General features: G+C 39.5%; 1 protein-coding gene and 1 pseudogene across 1 annotated transcript in view; one reads left to right on the forward strand and one right to left on the reverse strand.

Moving 5' to 3' along the window:
- Nucleotides 1-18,844, forward strand: part of CSMD1 (CUB and Sushi multiple domains 1) — a 1,848,896-nt gene that overhangs the window by 1,156,669 nt on the left and 673,383 nt on the right. The gene's annotated exons all lie outside the window — the stretch shown is intronic.
- LOC148773783 (U6 spliceosomal RNA) lies at nucleotides 8,455-8,553 on the reverse strand (annotated as a pseudogene).

Genomic DNA, 18,844 nt, shown 5'->3' on the forward strand with positions numbered 1-18,844 from the left:
AATGTATAATTTTAAAGTTGTTTGTTTCTATGTTTAGAATAAGTCATCATTAAACTAAAAATAGAATAAACTTTATGCTCTTATTTCAAGCATGTTCACATGAGATTTGACCATGGTTTTCAATCATGTGAAACCAAACTTTACATTTTTCTAAATTTTCTAAAACACAGTATCCTAGTATTATCTGTCACATTTAAACTCAATAAATAGTATTAAATACAATGACACAAACTTCTAGCTTAAATTCAATGAATATCCTATAATATTAAGATTTGGGGCAAAATATTTTGATATCCAGCTAAGTAAAGCAGATATAATTTGTTGGAGAAAAAAAAAAACAAACAATAAAAAGATGTAGTGGATAAATCAAGGTTGTTCTGAAGTAGAGAATTGAATTGAAATACAAGTTTTGCATTATCTGCAAAAGGATAAAGATAAAGGATATTTATCTGCATAAGAATAAAGAAGAGAAAAAATAATTGACTCTCGCTGGAGTGGAGTGGCTGGTAAAGTCTTCTTGAAGTGAAAACTATGAAACTGATTCTGGAAATGGAGTGGGTATTTTCTTTAGATCTCTTAAACTCAGTTGTATGCTGGTAAATTGTTAACAGCCAGTTGAGTAGAAGAACTTAATTTATAGCATTCTCTAATCTGTTTGGTCTAAACTCTTCCACGCTGACCAATACCTAGCTATCCACATAGAGTCACTGGATATGACATTGGGAAGAGATGGGTATTAGTCCTCTCTTGTGTAATATTTTCACCAGGCAATACTTCAGGAGTGCAGAAGAATGTCAAATACAGTAAAATAATTAGAAATGTATGAGATCTGAGTAGCTATTACCTCTATTTTTAATATAATTGCTTTAATTTTAAGTTTACATTATTTAATCACTTACATTGACTATATTTAGCAATCAGCTTGCAACTTTCCTGAGTATTTAGCATTGGTTTCTCACATTCAATTTTTCATACTCTTTCAGAGATATGGTAACCAGAATGTAAGGGCATATTCTAAATGTTGGCACATGCTATAGTTTAAAAAGCAGAAGATAATTACTTGCTAGCCCTTGAGGGCAAGAGTTACTGGAAGATCTTAAGATTCTCACTATATTCTTGAGTTATGATTTGAAAGCCTTTAATTGACAGATAAAGTTTGGGTTTTGGAGAAGGGAATGGCAAACCGCTTCAGTGTTCTTGCCTTGAGAACCCCATGAACAGTATGAAAAGGCAAAAAAATTTGACACTGGAAATATGAACTCCCCAGGTCAATAGGTGCCCAACATGCTACTGCAAAAGAGTGGAAAAATAGCTCCAGAAAAAATGAAGAGGCTGAGCCAAAGCAAAACAACTCAAAGTTGTGGTTGTGACTGATGATGGAAAACCAATGCTGTAAAGAAAATTATTGCATAGGAACTTGGAATGTTAGGTCCATGAATCAAGGTAAAATGGAAGTGGTCAAACAGGAGATGGCAAGAGTGAATATTGACATTTTAGCAATCAGTGAACTAAAATGGACCAGAATGAGCTAATTTAATTTAGATAACCGTTATATCCGTGACTGTGGGCAAGAATCCCTTAGACTAAATGGATTAGCCATCAGAGTCAATGAAAGAGTATGAAATCCAGTACTTGAGTGAAATCTAAAAAACACAGAATGATCTCAGTTCATTTCCAAGGCAAACCATTCAATATCACAGTAATCCAAGTCTATGCCCAAACCACTAATGCCAAAGAAGCGGAAGTTGAACAGTTCTATGAGAAGCTACAAGACCTTCTAGAACTAACACCAAAAAAGATGTCCTTTTAATCATAGGGCACTAGATGGCAAAAGTAGGAAGTCAAGAGATACCTGGAGTAAATAACAGGCACATTTTGTGTTGGGGTACAAAATGAAGCAGGGCAAAACTAACAGAGTTTTGCCAAGAGAACACACTGGTCATAGCAAACATACTCTTCCAAAAACACAAGAGATGACTCTACACATGGACATCACCAGATGGTCAATACTGAAATCATATTGATTATATTCTTTGTAGCCAAAGATAGAGAAGCTCTATAGAGTCAGCAAAAACAAGACCAGGAGCTGACTGTGGCTCAGATCATGAACTCCTTATTGCAAAATTCACTTGAACTGAAGAAAGTAGGGAAAACCACTAGACCATTCAGGTATGACCTGAATCAAATCCCTTATGATTACAGAGTGGAAGTGACAAATAGATCCAAGGGATTAGATTTGATAGACTGCCTGAAGAGCTATGGAGAGAGTTACAATGACAGTTGTAACAAAATTACAAAATACACAATGACAGTTGTATAAAGCTATACAAAGTACAACTGTACAAAGCTATACAAAAGTACAATGAAGTTGTACAAAACTGTCTTTGTATAAAGACAGTTGTACAAAGTACAATGACAGTTGTACAAAGTCAGGCAGATAGACTGCCTGAAGAACTATGCACAGAGTTACAGTGACAGCTTGTACAAAATTGAAAACTGTACAATGACAGTCGTACAAAGTTACAACTATGTAAGATTGTACAGGAGGCAGTGACCAAAGCCATCCCCAAGAAAAAGAAATGCAAAAAGGCAAAATGGTTGTCTGAGGAGGCCTCACAAATAGTTGAGAAAAGAAGAGAAGTGAAAGTCAAAAAAGAAAAGGAAAAATATATCCATCTGAATGCAGAGTTCCAAAGAATAGCCAGGAGAGATAAGAAAGCCTTCCTAAGTGATCAATGCAAAGAAATAAAGGGAAACAATAGAACGGGAAAAGCTAGAGATCTCATCAAGAAAATTAGAGATACCAAGGAAACACTTCCTGCAAAGACGGGCACAATAAAGGATAGGAATGATATGGAACTAACAGAAGCAGAAGATATTAAGAAGAGGTGGCAGGAATACACAGAAGAACTATACAAAAAAGTTCTTAATGGCCCGGATAACCATGATGGTGTGATCACACACCTAAAGCCAGACATACTGTAGTGCAAAGTCAAGTGGACCCTAGGAAACATCACTACAAACAAAGCTAGTGGAGGTGATGAAATTCCAGTTGACCTATTTCAAATACTAAAAGATGATACTGTGAAAGTGCTGCCACTCAGTATCCCAGCAAATTTGGAAAACTCAACAATGGCCATGGGACTGGGAAAGGTCTGTTTTCATTTCATTTCCCAAAGAAAGGCAATGCCAAAGAATGTTCAGACTATCACACAATTGCTTTCATCTCAAACGGCAAGCCACTCCAGGGTTCTTGCCTGGAGAATCCCGGGGATAGCGGAGCCTGGTGGGCTGCGGTCCATGGGGATGACAAAGACTTGCTTAGAAACTGAACAACAACATGAACACATCAGCATCTTTTCTGCCTGTTTTCTGTCAGCTTCTACAAACAGTGTAAGAAATCTCGTCCTTAGTAAAATTTATTCCAGATTGAGATTGTTTTAAAAAATACATATTTGAATGCAATGCTTGTAGAATAATAAAAAGCACTGAAAAAAAGTTTTCCTTATTATTTTTTTTATTCTGGTTTTAATTAACCAATTGTATTTTTATTGTTGAATTATTGTAGTTTCATTCTCATCAAAAACACAATGAAGCTAAAAATGTATCATCATAAACTTTCTGGTATAATTGGTGCCATAAGAAAAGAATGAAAATAAATCATTTATACAAGCTGAAAACTTTGTTTTATATACATGATTTCAAAAGCACCAGAAAAAAAATAGAATGCTTTGTAAATGCCCAAGACCAGAATGCAACATCCTGTACAAACTGGCCGTGTGTTGTAACACAGCATTTAAAATGGTAGATCCCGTCTTCTGAGGTGTGGGAGACACAGCCCAACATCAGTAGACAAAGCTGTGTATGTGCTGATGTTTGCACAGAGACTGACGCAGCAGATGGTCTCTTCTCTACGGCTCTTACTTTGTGGAAACTGGTTTAAAACCTGTGTACAGCTATTCTCTTCCCCAGTGCCATCTTTTAGGTTGAAATGCAAAAGAAAATAATAGTAAGAGTAATAACACTTACTGTCAACCTTGCACTGATTTCAGTTCATTTATGAGCAAGTTATTTTCCTGACAAGCATGGCTCTCTAAGAAACAAGAGGAACACACAGAGAAGGACAGCAGGGAGCCTGCACTCTTTTTATGGCCTTCAGCACTTTACCTGGCCCTGGCCTGATTGAAACACATTTCTTCTAAATAAAGTACCTGACACAATTTTAGGAAAATATGTAAGTGCATCGGTTTTTTCCTTTTAGAAGATTCAGAACCTTGCTATGTTTTGAGAAAATACTAGATATAAAGAAAGACTCATAAAACTAAAATTTTGCAAGAATTTGAACTATTCATTCTGATGAAATAAACTTCCTAGGAGAGTTTTAGAAGCTGATTATTCCTGTCAGTGGTGATCCTTGTAATCTTCATGGAATAATTATATCATACCTGAGATTTTGTGAAATGTTATTGTGCCTACAGCTGCTTGGCATCATGGAAAACTTGTCATGTATGTAGGGAGGGTGCCATTGTTGTTTCCATTTGCCCTGGAGGAAACTGAGGCTCAGAATCTCAACTAACTTTATTCACCTGGACATTCATTCATTTTCTCAGCAGGTAAATAAGCTGCTGATCATGCATCTTATTTATTTATTTTTTTGCTGAATATATTTGATAACAGTCTAGGCATCACATCAAACTTTCCCACCTGGGGATCTGGCAAAGGAACTGGGAACTCCCAGGGAATCTGAATTTCAAGGACAGTGGGATTTGATTACAGAACTTCTACAGGACTGGCGAAACAGAGACTCTTGGAGGACGCAGACAAAACCATGTGTGTACCCAGGACCCACAGGAAAGGAGCAGTGACCCCACAAGAGACTGAGATAGACCTGCTTGTCAGTGTCTGAGGGTTTCCTGTGGAGGTGTGGGCTGGCAGTGGCCTGCTGCAGGGACAGCAGCAGCAGTCCTGGGAGGTGTGTGTTGGCACAAGCCCTCTTGCAGGTCGCCATAAGCCCTGCCATAGAGCCTGTAGACTCCAGGACTGGATTGCCTCAGTTCAAACAACTAACAGGGCAGGAGTACAGCCCCACCCATCAGCAGACAATTGGATTAAAGATTTATTGAGCAGGGCCCTGACCAGCAGAGCAAGATCCAACTTTCTCCACAGCCAGTCCCTCCCATCAGGAAGTTTACATGAGCCTCATCCCCCTCCATCAGTAGGCAGACAGAAATAACAAGAAATAGAATTCCATAGGCTCTAAAATAAAAACCATAATCAGAGGAAGCTAACCAAAATGATCACATGGCCTTATGTAACTCAATAAAGCTATGAGCCCTACCGTGCTTGACCACCAAAGATGGACGGGTCATGGTGGAGAGTTCTGACAAAACATGGACCAGTGGAGAATTAAATGGGAAACCACTCCAATATTCTTACCTTGAGAATTCCATGAACAGTATGAAAAGGCAAAAAGGATATGACACTGGAAGATGAGCCCCCCAGGTCAGTAGGTGTCCAATATGCTACTAGGGAAGAGCAGAGAAATAGCTCCAAAAAGAATGGAGAGGCTGAGCCAAAGCAGACACTACACTCAGCTGTGAATGTGTCTGGTGGTGAAAGTAAAGTCCTATGCTAGGACTGTACCCCAGTCTGTACCCCAACCACCAATGCCAAAGAAACTGAAGTGGACCAGGTCTATGAAGACCTACAAGACCTTCTAGAACTAACACCACAAAAAGATGCTGTTTTTATCATACAGGATAGGAGTGGAAAAGTAGGAATTCAAGAGACCTGGAGTAACAGGCAAATTTGGCCTTGGAGTACAGAATGAAGCAGGGCAAAGGCTAACAGTTTTGTCAAGAGAACCCACTGGTCATAGCAAACACCCTTTTCCAACAACACAAGAGACGACTTTACACATGGACATCACCAGATGGTCAATACTGAAATCAGATATATTATATTCTTTACAGCTGAATATGGAGAAGCTCTATATACTCCAGCAAAAGCAACACCTGGAGCTGACCTGATTCAGATCATGAGCTCCTTATTGCAAAATACACGCTTAAATGGAAGAAAGTAGGGAAAACCAGTAGACCATTCAGAAATGACCTAAATCAAATCTCTTGTGATTATGCAGTAGAGATGATGAATGGATTCAAGGATTTAGATCTGGTAGATAGAGTGCCTGAAGAACTACGGACGGAGGTTCATAACATTGTAAAGAGGTGGTGACCAAAATCATCCCAAAGGAAAAGAAATGCAAGAAGGCAAAGTGGTTGTCTGAGGAGGCCTTACAAATAGCTGAGTAAAGAAGAAAAGAAAAAGGCAAAGGAGAAAGGGAAAGATACACCCATCTGAAGGCAGAATTCCAGGGAATAGCAAGGAGAGATAAGAGAGCTGCCTTAAGTGAACAATGCAAAGAAATAAAAGAAAACAGTAGAATGGGAAAATCTAGAGATCTCTTCAAGAATATTGGAGACACCAAGGGAACATTTTATGCAAAGAGGGGCACAATAAAGGACAGGAAAAGCAAGGGCCTAGCAGAAGCAGAAGAGATTAAGAAGAGGTAACAAGAATACACAGAAGAGCTATACAAAAAAGTTTTCAGTTCAGTTCAGTTCAGTCGCTCAGTCGTATCCAACTCTTTGTGACCCCATGAATCACAGCACGCCAGGCCTCCCTGTCCATCATCAACTCCCGGAGTTCACTCAAACTCATGTCCACAGAGTCGGTGATGCCATCCAGCCATCTCATTCTCTGTCGTCCCCTTCTCCTCCTGCCCACAATCCATCCCAGCATCAGAATCTTTTCCAGTGAGTCAACTCTTTCAAGAGGTGGCCAAAGTATTGGAGTTTCAGCTTTAGCATCAGTCCTTCCAATGAACACCCAGGACTGATCTCCTTTAGAATAGACTGGTTGGATCTCCTTGCAGTCCAAAGGACTCTCAAGAGTCTTCTCCAACACCACAGTTCAAAAGCATCAATTCTTCGGTGCTCAGCTTTCTTCACAGTCCAACTCTCACATCCATACATGACCACGGGAAAAACCATAGCCTTGACTAGACGGACCTTTATTGGCAAAGTAATGTCTCTGCTTTTTAATATGCTATCTAGATTGGTCATAACTTTCCTTCCAAGGAGTAAGCGTCTTTTAATTTCCTAGCTGCAATCAGCATCTGTTGGACAGGTGTGCTCATTTCACATGCTAGTTATGTAATGCTCAAATCCTTCAAGCTAGGTTTCAACAGTGTGTGAACAAAGGACCTGGAGATGTACAAGCTGGAGTTAGAATGGAAACGGGAACCAGAAATCAAATTGTCAACATCCATTGGATCATTGAAAAAGCAAGAGAATTCCAGAAAACCATTTACTTCTGCTTAATTGAGACCATGCTAAAACCTTTGATTGTGTGGGTCACAATAAACTGTTGAAAATTCTTAAAGAGATGTGACTACCAGACCACCTTACCTGTCTCCTGAGGAACCTGTATGCACGTCAAGAAGCAACAGTTAAAAACTTACATGTAACAATGGACTGGTTCGAAATTGGGAAAGGAGTATGTCAAGGCTGTACATTGTCACTCTGCTTATTTAACTTCTATGAAATGTACATTATGTGAAATCCTGGGCTGGATGAATCACAAGCTGGAATCAAGATTGTCAGGAGACAGATTAACAACCTCAGATATGCACTTGATACCACACTGATGGCAGAAAGTGAAGAGGAACTAAAGAGCCTCTTGATGAAGGTGAAAGAAGAGAGTGAAAAGCTGGCTTAAAACTCAACATTCAAAAGATTAAGATAATGACATTCTATCCCATCACTTCATGGCAAAAATGGGGAAAAAGTGAAAACAGTGACAGACTGTTTTCTTGGGCTCCAAAATCACTGCAGATGGTGACCGCAGCCATGAAATTAAAAGACACTTACTCTTTGGAAGAAAAGTTGTGACAAACCTGACAGCATATTAAAAAGCAGAGACCTAAATTTGCCAACAAAGGTCCATATAATCAAAGCTGTTTTTCCAAATAGTCAGGTATAGATGTGAGAGTTGGGCCATAGAAATGACTGAGAGCTGAAGAATTGATGATTTTGAGTTGTGATACTGGAGAACACTGTTGAGAGTCCCTTGGACAGCAAGGAGATCAAGCCAGTCACTCCTATAGGCAATCAGCCCTGAATATTCATTTAAAGGCTGATACTGAAGCAAACTCCAATGGTTTGACCACCTGATGTGAAGAACCAACCCATTGGAAAAAACCTTGAACATGGCAAAGACTGAGGGCAGGAGAAGAAGGGGGTTGCAGGATGAGATGGATAGGTGGCAACCCTGACTCAATGGACATGAGTTTGAGCAAACTCTGGAGATAGTGAAGGACAGGGAAGCCTGGTGTGCTGCAGTTCACAAAGATTCAGACTTGACTTAGAGACTAAACAACAACAAATATTTGACATAAATAGGAAACACCTCATGAATTTGAACATCATCCTTTTTTAGCGTCCATTCTAGCCTTCTCTGTCATTTGAATTTCAATGTCTGCATTACTAAAGCAGCACCGATATATACTTTTATATAGACAGATATTTCATTGACATGATTTAATGGTTTTTGAGGAGTATTCTTCAATCTGTTCTTATGAGGTCAAGAGAGAGGAGTGAAGAGAATAATTCTAAAGAAAGGAGAATAAGGTATAGAAGCAGGAGCTCTTTTCAGTATGCTGAATAAAACAAAGGTGTTGGAGAAGACTCTTGAGAGTCCCTTGTACCGCAAGGAGATCCAACCAGTCCATTCTAAAGGAGATCAATCCTGGGTGTTCATTGGAAGGACTGATGCTAAAGCTGAAGCTGCAATACTTTGGCCACCTCATGCGATGAGTTGACTCACTGGAAAAGACTCTGATGCTAGGAAAGGTTGGGGGTGGGAGGAGAAGGGGACGACGGAGAATGAGATGGCTGGATGGCATCACCGACTCTATGGACATGAGTTTGAGTGAACTCCGGGAGTTGGTGATGGACAGGAAGGCCTGGCGTGCTGTGATTCATGGGGTCGCGGAGAGTCGGACATGACTGAGCGACTGAACTGAACTGAACTGAACTGAAAAAGCAAACCCTCAGAATCCTAACACTGAATTCATAGATTAGAGAGTAGCTGAGTCTCTGCCTGATTTTCACAGCATTTCTAGGGTTGCTGTAAGGAACATTTCAGATATCAAGCTGCTTCCTTCGATAAATACCTCATTATACCTCAGTGCTTACTTTAATTCATTTTAGATAAGATCTATAGCCTTGTTTCCACACACCCTGAGACTTTGTGTTTATTCCATCTAAGTGATTTTTCACAATATTTCCCCCAGGGGTTATTTAGAACCCTGTTGAGTCAATTATTTGATTAAAATTAAGTTTGGTAGCAAACAAACAAGATACTGATTGTTTCCCTAACAAATTATATCTTATTTGGTCAAAACAATACATAAGTAAAGGATACACACAAACTAATATTGTTGCAGTAATTTTAAGTACAATTATTAGTATTCAGGATGTTAACTTTAAAACCAAGTAGAAAATTCGTTTTCTAATTGTTGTTAACCCCTTAGATTGTATATGCTCCTTGGATGTAATTTAAAAATGTCAGATGGGTAACTTTATATATATATATGTATATATATATATGTGTGTGTTTATATGTATATATACATATATATATATATATATATATATATATATATATATATGTATGTGTGGGCTTCCCTGGTGGCTCAGTCAGTAAAGAATCTGCCTGCAACGCAGGAAACCTGAGTTTGATCCCTGGGTTGGGAAGATCCCCTGGAGGAGGGCATGGCAACCCACTCCAGTATTCTTGCCTGGAGAATCCCATGGACAGAGGAGCCTGGCAGGCTACAATCCATGGGGTCACAAAGAGCTGGACACAACTGGGTGACTAAGCACAGCCCTATATGTATGTGCATAGATATGTGTGTGGGGGGGGTAGTGTGTGTATATACATCTGCATGTGTTTGTGTATATTAATATCCCAAATAATCAAACACAAGTAGAAAAGGTATCTTTAAATAAAAAAAAAGACTGAATTATTTGTGCATAGATAGACAAAATAAAATCCTGATTAAATATAGTATTTTATTTTTTAATCCTTTTTTTAAAGTTTTTATTGGCATATAGTTGCTTTCCCTGGTGGCTCAGATTGTAAAGAATCTGCCTGCAATGCAGAAGGCCTGGGTTTGATCCCTGGGTTGGTAAGATCCCCTGGAGAAGGGAATGGCAATCCACTCCAGTAGTTTTGCCTGGAGAATCCCATGAACAGAGGAGACTGGTGGGCTACAGCCCATGGGGTCATAAAGAGCTGGACACAACAGAACAACTTTCACTCCGTATATTTGCTTTACAAATACAGTGTTGTTTATTTGTAAGTTTTTATAAAGTTCTGTATATAGTTGTGTTCAGTTCAGTTCAGTTCAGTCACTCAGTCGTGTCCAACTCTTTGCAACCCCATGAATCACAGCACGCCAGGCCTCCCTGTCCATCACCAACTCCCGGACTTCACTCAAACTCATGTCCACAGAGTCAGTGATGCCATCCAACCATCTCATTCTCTGTCGTCCCCGTCTCCTCCTGCCCCCAGTCCCTCCCAGCATCAGAGTCTTTTCCAGTGAGTCCACTCTTCGCATGAGGTGGCCAAAGTAGTTGTGTTAGTCCTGCCATGCAGCTATTCATATACATGTACTCCCTCTATTTTGGATTTCCTTCCCATTTAAGTTAAACACAATATTTTTGTGGACTTTTTGTCATGGAAATTTAGTCTTCAGAGTGTGTGGTGTGTTGCCTTCATGACAAGCTCTTGCCTACTTTGATCCTGACTCTTTCCATAAGCTTTGTGGATAGTTCTAATGGTGCTAGAATGGGCTCCCTATTTTCTTTGTGAATCTGGGTATCTTAGTTAGAAATCCGTATTCAGCACTGTGGTAAGATGAAGGTCCAGCCATTCCTCATATAAAGATAAGAGAGAAAATGGTCTTGATTTTTCTGTTTTCATTGAACTGGTGTAGTGGCAGGTAAAATAATACAAGGCAGGTAAAAATAAGATTTCTTACCTTAGTTGATTTTTCCTCATGGGGAAAAAACTCAGTTGCTGTTGACCCACCATCAACATGACCCCAGTAAGATATTTTGCAAATCACATCCTAAAGAATACTAAGCCATCTGTACTTTCTGATTAGTTTCCATTTTGTACAGACTATCACAATTTTGGAAGAGAATTGATTCAAGTGATTGACATGGAAGTGGAGGGGAAACCTTCTTTGTATAAAGGCATTTTAATTTTGAGATATAAACTTTGATTCCTTGACCCATCCGATGGCTGGGAATTTACAATCAGCGTTAGTGAAGTTTGAACAAAGCTTTATCTCAGTGGCATCAAAGGCATGGCTGAATTCCATCCTTTCTGTGGGGTCTTAGCCATGTTTCTTATAAATGCTTACAGAAAACTTCTGCTTCAGGGTCTCTTAATAAGGTCAGACTTGGCTGATCCCAGACTGAATGGCTGAGCTTCACCTTTCAGACAGCCTGGGGTACAAAAAGTCTCTCCTGGAATCTTAACAAATGAACACCAACCACAAGAGACCAGATTCATAGAGCACTTGTGGGGTGTCAGGTGCCATACGGATTGCTAGTACGTTTAATCTTCTTAATAATCCCATGAAGTTGACATTAGAACCATGCTCTCCTACAGATGCAGTAACAGACAAGCTCAGAGGTAAAAGAATGTTTACAACATCCCATGGCTCATACATATCTGAGGAGAATTTGATCTTAAATATTCCAACTCTAGAGCCCAAAATCCTAACCACTACCTTAGACTTGTATTATTAAATCAAAAAGAATACAGATGAAGGTATTTACAGATGAGCTGTAAAATGTCAGGTAGGTATGTTGATAATATATCTTATTTCCAGGGGCACATTGATGAGCATACAGTCAGTCCTGAATAAAACTTGATTATTAGTGTATTGTTCAAAATGAACACCGTGTGACTTGGTTTTGCTCATACAAGTTTGAAATTATGATTATTCTTTTAGATTACACAATCAAGACAGGCTCTGACTTGGAAATTTTATTTTCATATTTTAGATTCATATGACATTGTTTCTCTAAAGAAGTTAACATTTTATAGTCCACTTGGGAATGTTATTTTATGCCATATGATTTTTCTCCCTACTTCTATTGCGTATCGGTAACTCAAGATATTTACTGATATTTTTTATGAGAGTGTTAAGGGAATTAATATAATAGAGTTTGTAATGGATTTGCATTTGTTTCAAAAGCCCATGCTTTTAATAAAAACAGCACTGTGTTCCTGTTATCTGTTTTATCATGTGAGCATTGCCTTTCTCCTACAGTGGGAGATCCAAAGGGATTGATCCATGGTTTATTCCTCATTTCAAAGAAGGAAAAATAGTGTTACCCAGGAGTGGTTAGTAAAGAGAAAACCTACTAACTGTGTTTCAAAGATTTCAATGCTACATGGAGTTCTAGATAACCACAGGGCAAGTGGCCTGTTTCCCAAATTAAAAAGAAAAAAAATGTCAGGGTAATGTACTAGACTAGAGCCCAATATTATTTTATTTTTGTCACAGCACCTACACAAGAATCAACAAAGAAAGGTCCTCTCTGAAACAGGCTTCATTATCCACTTCTCACTTCTCAAACGGCTATAAGAGAAAATAGAAATCATTTTACTTCCCTGAACCTCCCTGCTATGCCACTGAAATCAGTTGCTATGAATACTTAGCACTGAGTTCCTAGAACTGGAACAACTTGCATGTTATTTCAAGAATTTGTGTGCTATTTAAATAAACTGTCCCTGAATACTTATATTAGCATTTAGGAAATTAGACTAATTTAAAGTGGATGTTACCACTCCATGTTCAGTTTAATGACAATGTTCTGAAGACTTAAAGTTAAGAGAATATGCTATTTATATTATATTATCTACCATATGAGAGGGCTTCCCTGGTGTCTCAGATGGTAAAGAATCTGCCTGCAATGCAGGAGACTTGAGTTTGATCCCTGGATTGGGAAGATGCCCTGGAGAAGGAAATGGCAACCCACTTTAGTATTCTTGCCTGGAGAATCCCATGGACAGAGTAGCCTGGCAGGCTACAGTCCATGGGGCCATAAAGAGCTGGACACGACTGGGTGACTAATACTTTTCACCATATGAAGTATATACATTTAATATACATTACTTATAAGTCTAGAATGGCGTTGTTAATACAAAGAGCAAAACAAGTGGCACATAAAACAATTCCTTGAGGATTAATAAGAAATCCTTAAATTGCAGGCACGAATTCAAATATATTTATTGAAAAGATTTAATTAAAAAAACTATTATGAATGCATACTCATTTCAACATGACTGAAATTCACTTTAAGATCAAAATGATGCAAAAAAAATTTAGAATAATTCCCACTAAGGAAAATTATGTAGAATACTTGTGGTTGTAAATCTATGCATGAGATCAATCTTTCATACACTGAAATGCAATCATCAATAAGACAGAAGTTCTTTCCACTCCAATATTTCACACTTTGACCATTTGATTTTAATGAAATAAACATCATCTTCAAACTAAGTTTACATACAAATTGGTTTTGATGTTATATTGTGAGAGAAATAACCTACTGAAGGTTCTGAACCCCTCTTTTATTTGAATAGGACCCTGGTGGTTCAGATGGTAAAAGTTCTGCCTGTAATTCGGGAGACCCGGGTTCAATCCCTGGGTCAGGAAGATCCTCTGGAGGAGGAAATGGCAACCCATTCCAGTATCCTTGCCTGGAAAATCCCATAGACAGAGGAACCTGATAGGCTACAGTCCAAGGGGTTGCAAAGAGTCGGACAGGGACACGACTGAGCAACTTCACTTTCACTTTCTTTTAATGACAATAAGGTCATGGTTGTTATAATATCGCTATGACTTACCTTTACACTACCTCTGTGTTAGTTTGGATCTGGGTATTTCTAGGTGGGAAGGTCATTATTCTTGTTCCTAATCCAAAACTTTTCGTTAAACAATGTATAATGTATATATTTACCACTAATCAAAAATTGAGAGAGAGAAAGAAAGAAGAGAGGATGGAAGGAGGAAAAGAAGGGAGGGGGAAATAAAGAAGGAAAGTTTCCAAAGAAAATTCCCAGTGATTATAAAGGAAATTTTCTTTATTGTTTGTACCACTGCCTTTCTACATTTTAGCATCCCCAGACGACCTATTCCTATTGATGTTTGCTAGTGTCCTTCTTGTCTCAAGAGACTTTGCTACAATTCCTGAGAAACAACCTATGAAACTTTCTTAGATTCATCTTCAACGCTCCTGGCTTTGTCGAGCTTCAGAGCCTCAGCATGTGTCCTGTACCTGAGGCGGAGAAGGGCCTCAATTTGGGTTATGAATCACTAAGCGGCTACATTAGGGGTTGAGGTGGTTCAGGTGGGGGACCCACTAGGACGCTTATAGGAATATCAGCCACCTGAAAGTCCCTTCCTGTGTTTGTACTGTACTGTGAAAGTTGCTCAGTTCTGTCCGACTCTGCGACCCCATGGTCTATACAGTCCACAGAACTCTCCAAGCCAGAATACTGGAGTGGGTAGCTGTTCCCCTCTCCAGGGGATCTTCCCAACCCAGGGATCACACCCAGGTCTCCCACATTGCAGGCAGATTCTTTACCAGCTGAGCCACCAGGGAAGCCCAAGAACACTGGAATGGGTAGCCTATCCCATTTCCAGTGGATCCTCCCAACCCAGGAATCAAACCGGGGCTCTCCTGCATTACACCAGCTGAGCTACATGAGCTTCCTGTGCTTGGAAGTTCCCCAAATCTATCATTTGAACCCAGTTTCTTTAGTGTTTAAAGATATTTCTGTCCTTGCTAAGTGCTCAGTAAATAATTTAAATGAATGGATAATTTTTACAAAACATTCATGGAACTTACCTTCTAAAAATGTCTGGTATTTTATATCCAATATGCTTTTCAGCATATTAGGTAAGTATCAGATAAGAGTGAACCAGGCTCATAAAATTAGTGTTTACTCTACTTAGTAGGATAACCTAGTTGAAATATTTCATCCTTGTAGAACCTTTTAAGAATATAATACTCTGGTAGGCGGAGCATTTTGCATTAAACATTTTATTTTTAATTCCACTCTGATGTTTCTTTTTATTTATTTACATTTCTGAAGAGCCTTTTCGGAGAACCTATTGCATATTCATTTGCGAGGCTGAAAATGTGTTTGTGTGCTTTATGATGTGTACATAAGAGAACTGATAACAGTATTTGTAGTTCTTAATCCCATTCAGCTAAAGTATTATTATTATAACACAACTTGTTTTTTAAAGTGAAATAGAAGTTTGGACAATTTTTAATTTCTTTGTGTTCCAAAGCACAGTGATTTTGTGGGCAGGCAGAAAAGTGTGGCTCAGAGGGAGGGCAGAGGTGGACAGAAGACAGTGGGGCTGTGGACGCCTCGCTTCCATGTGACGCCTGCACAGGTGGTGTGTGTGTGAGTCACGGTATCCAGGGAGGGTGAGGAAGCCGAGAGGATGACATGCAGAGAGTAATAAGATGGGGTGCAGGAAGATCATATCACAAACACAAAGGAAGGGGAGAGATGAACACGGCAAAGCACTAAGAGTGCCAAGGACCGGAGGGCCGGCTGTGCCCACTGAAAAGAGGACCACAGACTTGGTATTAGCGAGAAAAGGACAGATGCAGACTTTGAACCAAAATGACGTTTCTCCTTGGAACACGTTCCCACTTTTCATTGTTCTTTTAGTCTCTTCACTGGAAGAAAGTACTTCTTGATGTCCCAAACTTTTTTTCCTTTGCTTGCAAGTGGGTTTAAGTTGCATCCATTTTCAAAGGACTTGGCATTAAAATTCTGAGCCTATAAGACACCAGTTAATATGCCTGCTTTCCAGATTACTATTGAAGGGAATATCCGGTTTCCAGAAGGACCTCACTTGTTGTTTATTTAAAACAAAAACAAACAAACAAAAAACCCAGTTATCACACGCAAAGTGTTTAAATAGTGACCTAAATAGTCTTAAATATGTTAATTTTTTAAAAAAATTTTTGGTCATACAAATGTTTAGTGTTGTGTAGACCTTTCCTGGATGTGAATGATTTTGCTGTTTACAATTGATTTTAATGCATTTTGAGCGAGCGTGGAAGAGAAGTCCATGAGTGAAAACAGGACCCCAATGGAGTTGCTGACATTATCATCGACCAGCAGCTCAACCAATTTGGAAACCAGCTCACGTTCAGGTGACCTCAGGGCACATTCCTCAAGAAAGGGTCATCTTAACCCCAGAACACACAGAAATGGAAAGGATGAGGTTTATAACGGGAAAGCAAACACACATATACAACAACTGTGCAGCCCCAGAAATTGGGTTGCTATGATTATCTGACCTACTTAAAACTGTTTTCCCTTCTTTTGTTGGCTAGTGTCCTAAGGCATGATAGAACTAATTCGCCTGAAGCAGGAGCTACCTTCAGGAATTATGTTTACTTTTTGGTGGTCAAACACTAGGGTTAGAATTGTCTGTTCTTATAAAATCACATCTCCAGAAATTTCTGTAAAAGCCTGAAGGCAAATTTTTCCCCTCAGTACACAAATGTCAAATAGTTTTATTCTAGCCTGTGGCACACTTATACTTATTTTATTAATTATGTCTTTTCCTTTATTTGGAAGATTTATGTATTTACTTTATATGGATTCATATGGTATGGATTTCAGTGTTTTTACATAAGAATAAAGCTACAAAACAAACAAAAAATTAACACTATATTCCAAACAGATGAAAACTTGAGAAGAAAAGGAAGAAGCAGAAAACTTAAACCTTTGAACATTTGCTCTAAAAGTAGTCATACTTAGTGCCAGTTTGAGGAGGGCTTCCCAGGTGGTGCTAGAGGTAAAGAACCCACCTGCCAATGCAAGAGACAGAAGGGATGCGGGTTTAATTTACCCTGGGTTGGGAAGATCCCCTGAAGGATGACGTGGAAACCTACTCAAGTATCCTTTCCTGGACAATCCCCTGGACAGAAGAGCCTGATGGGCTACAGTCCATGGGGTCGCAAAGAGTTGGACACGACTGAACGACTGTGCACTCACATGAGGAGGGTGACTGCAAATTCAGAACATGCTGCTTCTCTATTCTGAGTGATTTCCATTGATGGTGGGTAGGCCCAGGAGGGAAGACCTCTGACATGACCTCTGAGACGACCACTGTCTGGCTCCAGCCCCCTCAGTACCTTCACCCAAAGAGGTGTACCAAGTTGTTGGACTCTTAATGCCCAGTCTGGCAGCCTGGTGAGTGAATCTTCCTGGATGCTCTTGGTGTGCTCACTCACTGAATCGTGTCTGACCCTGTGACCCCATGGACCTGCCAGGCTCCTCTGTCCATGGGATTCTCCAGGCAAGAATACTGGAGTGGGGCGCCATCTCCTCCTCCAGGAGATCTTCGTGACTAGAGGATTGATCCTACGTCTCCTGTTGCATCTGCTACATTATAGGCAGGTTCTTACCCCTGGGCCACCTGCAGGCCTCCGCAAGACACAAGGGTTTAACTTGGCCATCAGCCTGGGTTAGGCCCAGCCTTAGCTCAGAATCCCACTATCATCTATGAAACACACAGACCTACCCTGCAAATTCCTTGTCCTCTGTACCCAGGAATTTTTTTCCCCCATAGCACTTACCAGTGGAGAAGGAAATGGCAACCCACTCCAGTGTTCTTGCCTGGAGAATCCCAGGGATGGGGGAGCCTGGTGGACTTCCGTCTATGGGGTCACACAGAGTCGGACACGACTGAAGTGACTTAGCAGCAGCAGCAGCACTTACCAGGATCCGGCAAATTCAACTTTGGCTTGTTTACGTATGTGCCACCCACCTCTCTCCTTCAAGGAGATGGATACTGTGCACTGTACTCACTGAGGTGCCACACCAGGCCAGCAGCAGCTCAGCCTTCAGTAAGGATGTGACTGCTAGACTCTGATTTTATAGCTGAAAGTGCCTTGGCCTACATTTGGTTTCTGGATTTGAACTTTACACAAACCGAGACATCTTTTCCACCAGCCTTCTTGGGGGTGATGAAGAGACTGCTTCTGAAGGCTAATTTTCAATGCATTCAAATGTGAATTCATTCCTCTTCATCAAACCATTATTCATGGTGAAGCACAAATGCTTCTGAATTTGAGCAGTGATATCCCAGTACACATTTTACAGACACATCTTTTTTTATTACCTATTATCTCCTCATTCAAAAAATACAATAAAGGCACTAAGATTGAAATAAGACACTGACAAAACTAATTCAAGTAATATTTCACTATTTCCCATATTATATTTACATACGTATTTAGAATATGCCTCACGGTACTTTCATGACCCTTTACCAAATCCAGCGTTACTTAAAAATCATACAGATTTATATCATGCATATAAAAAGAATTTGTTTCATTACATAAACTATTAGCAGAAGACATGTTGCTCTTTTTAAAATCATGATAGTTAATGTCATATTGGCCTCATTTTAAACTAAACGTGGCATAAAGTTTTTAAACAATAATGGGATAGCGGCTCACCTTTATCTTATTTGTTACATCTACTTTGATCAAATTCTTTATCACCACAAAAGATCACAGAATAAGCAAGCTCATACACACAGAAAATTTCTTTCTGAGGCAAGAAAAATAATCACATCACATAACACCATGCACCACAAAATTTCTGCTATTGTCAGCAAAAACATGCAGCTCAAATTCTCGGCAATGCTTGC

The sequence above is a fragment of the Moschus berezovskii genome, chromosome 26 (genome assembly GCF_049115385.1).
Source record: "Moschus berezovskii isolate FMDL1 chromosome 26, NW_MosBer_1.0, whole genome shotgun sequence".
In the NCBI taxonomy this organism is placed as follows: domain Eukaryota; kingdom Metazoa; phylum Chordata; class Mammalia; order Artiodactyla; family Moschidae; genus Moschus; species Moschus berezovskii.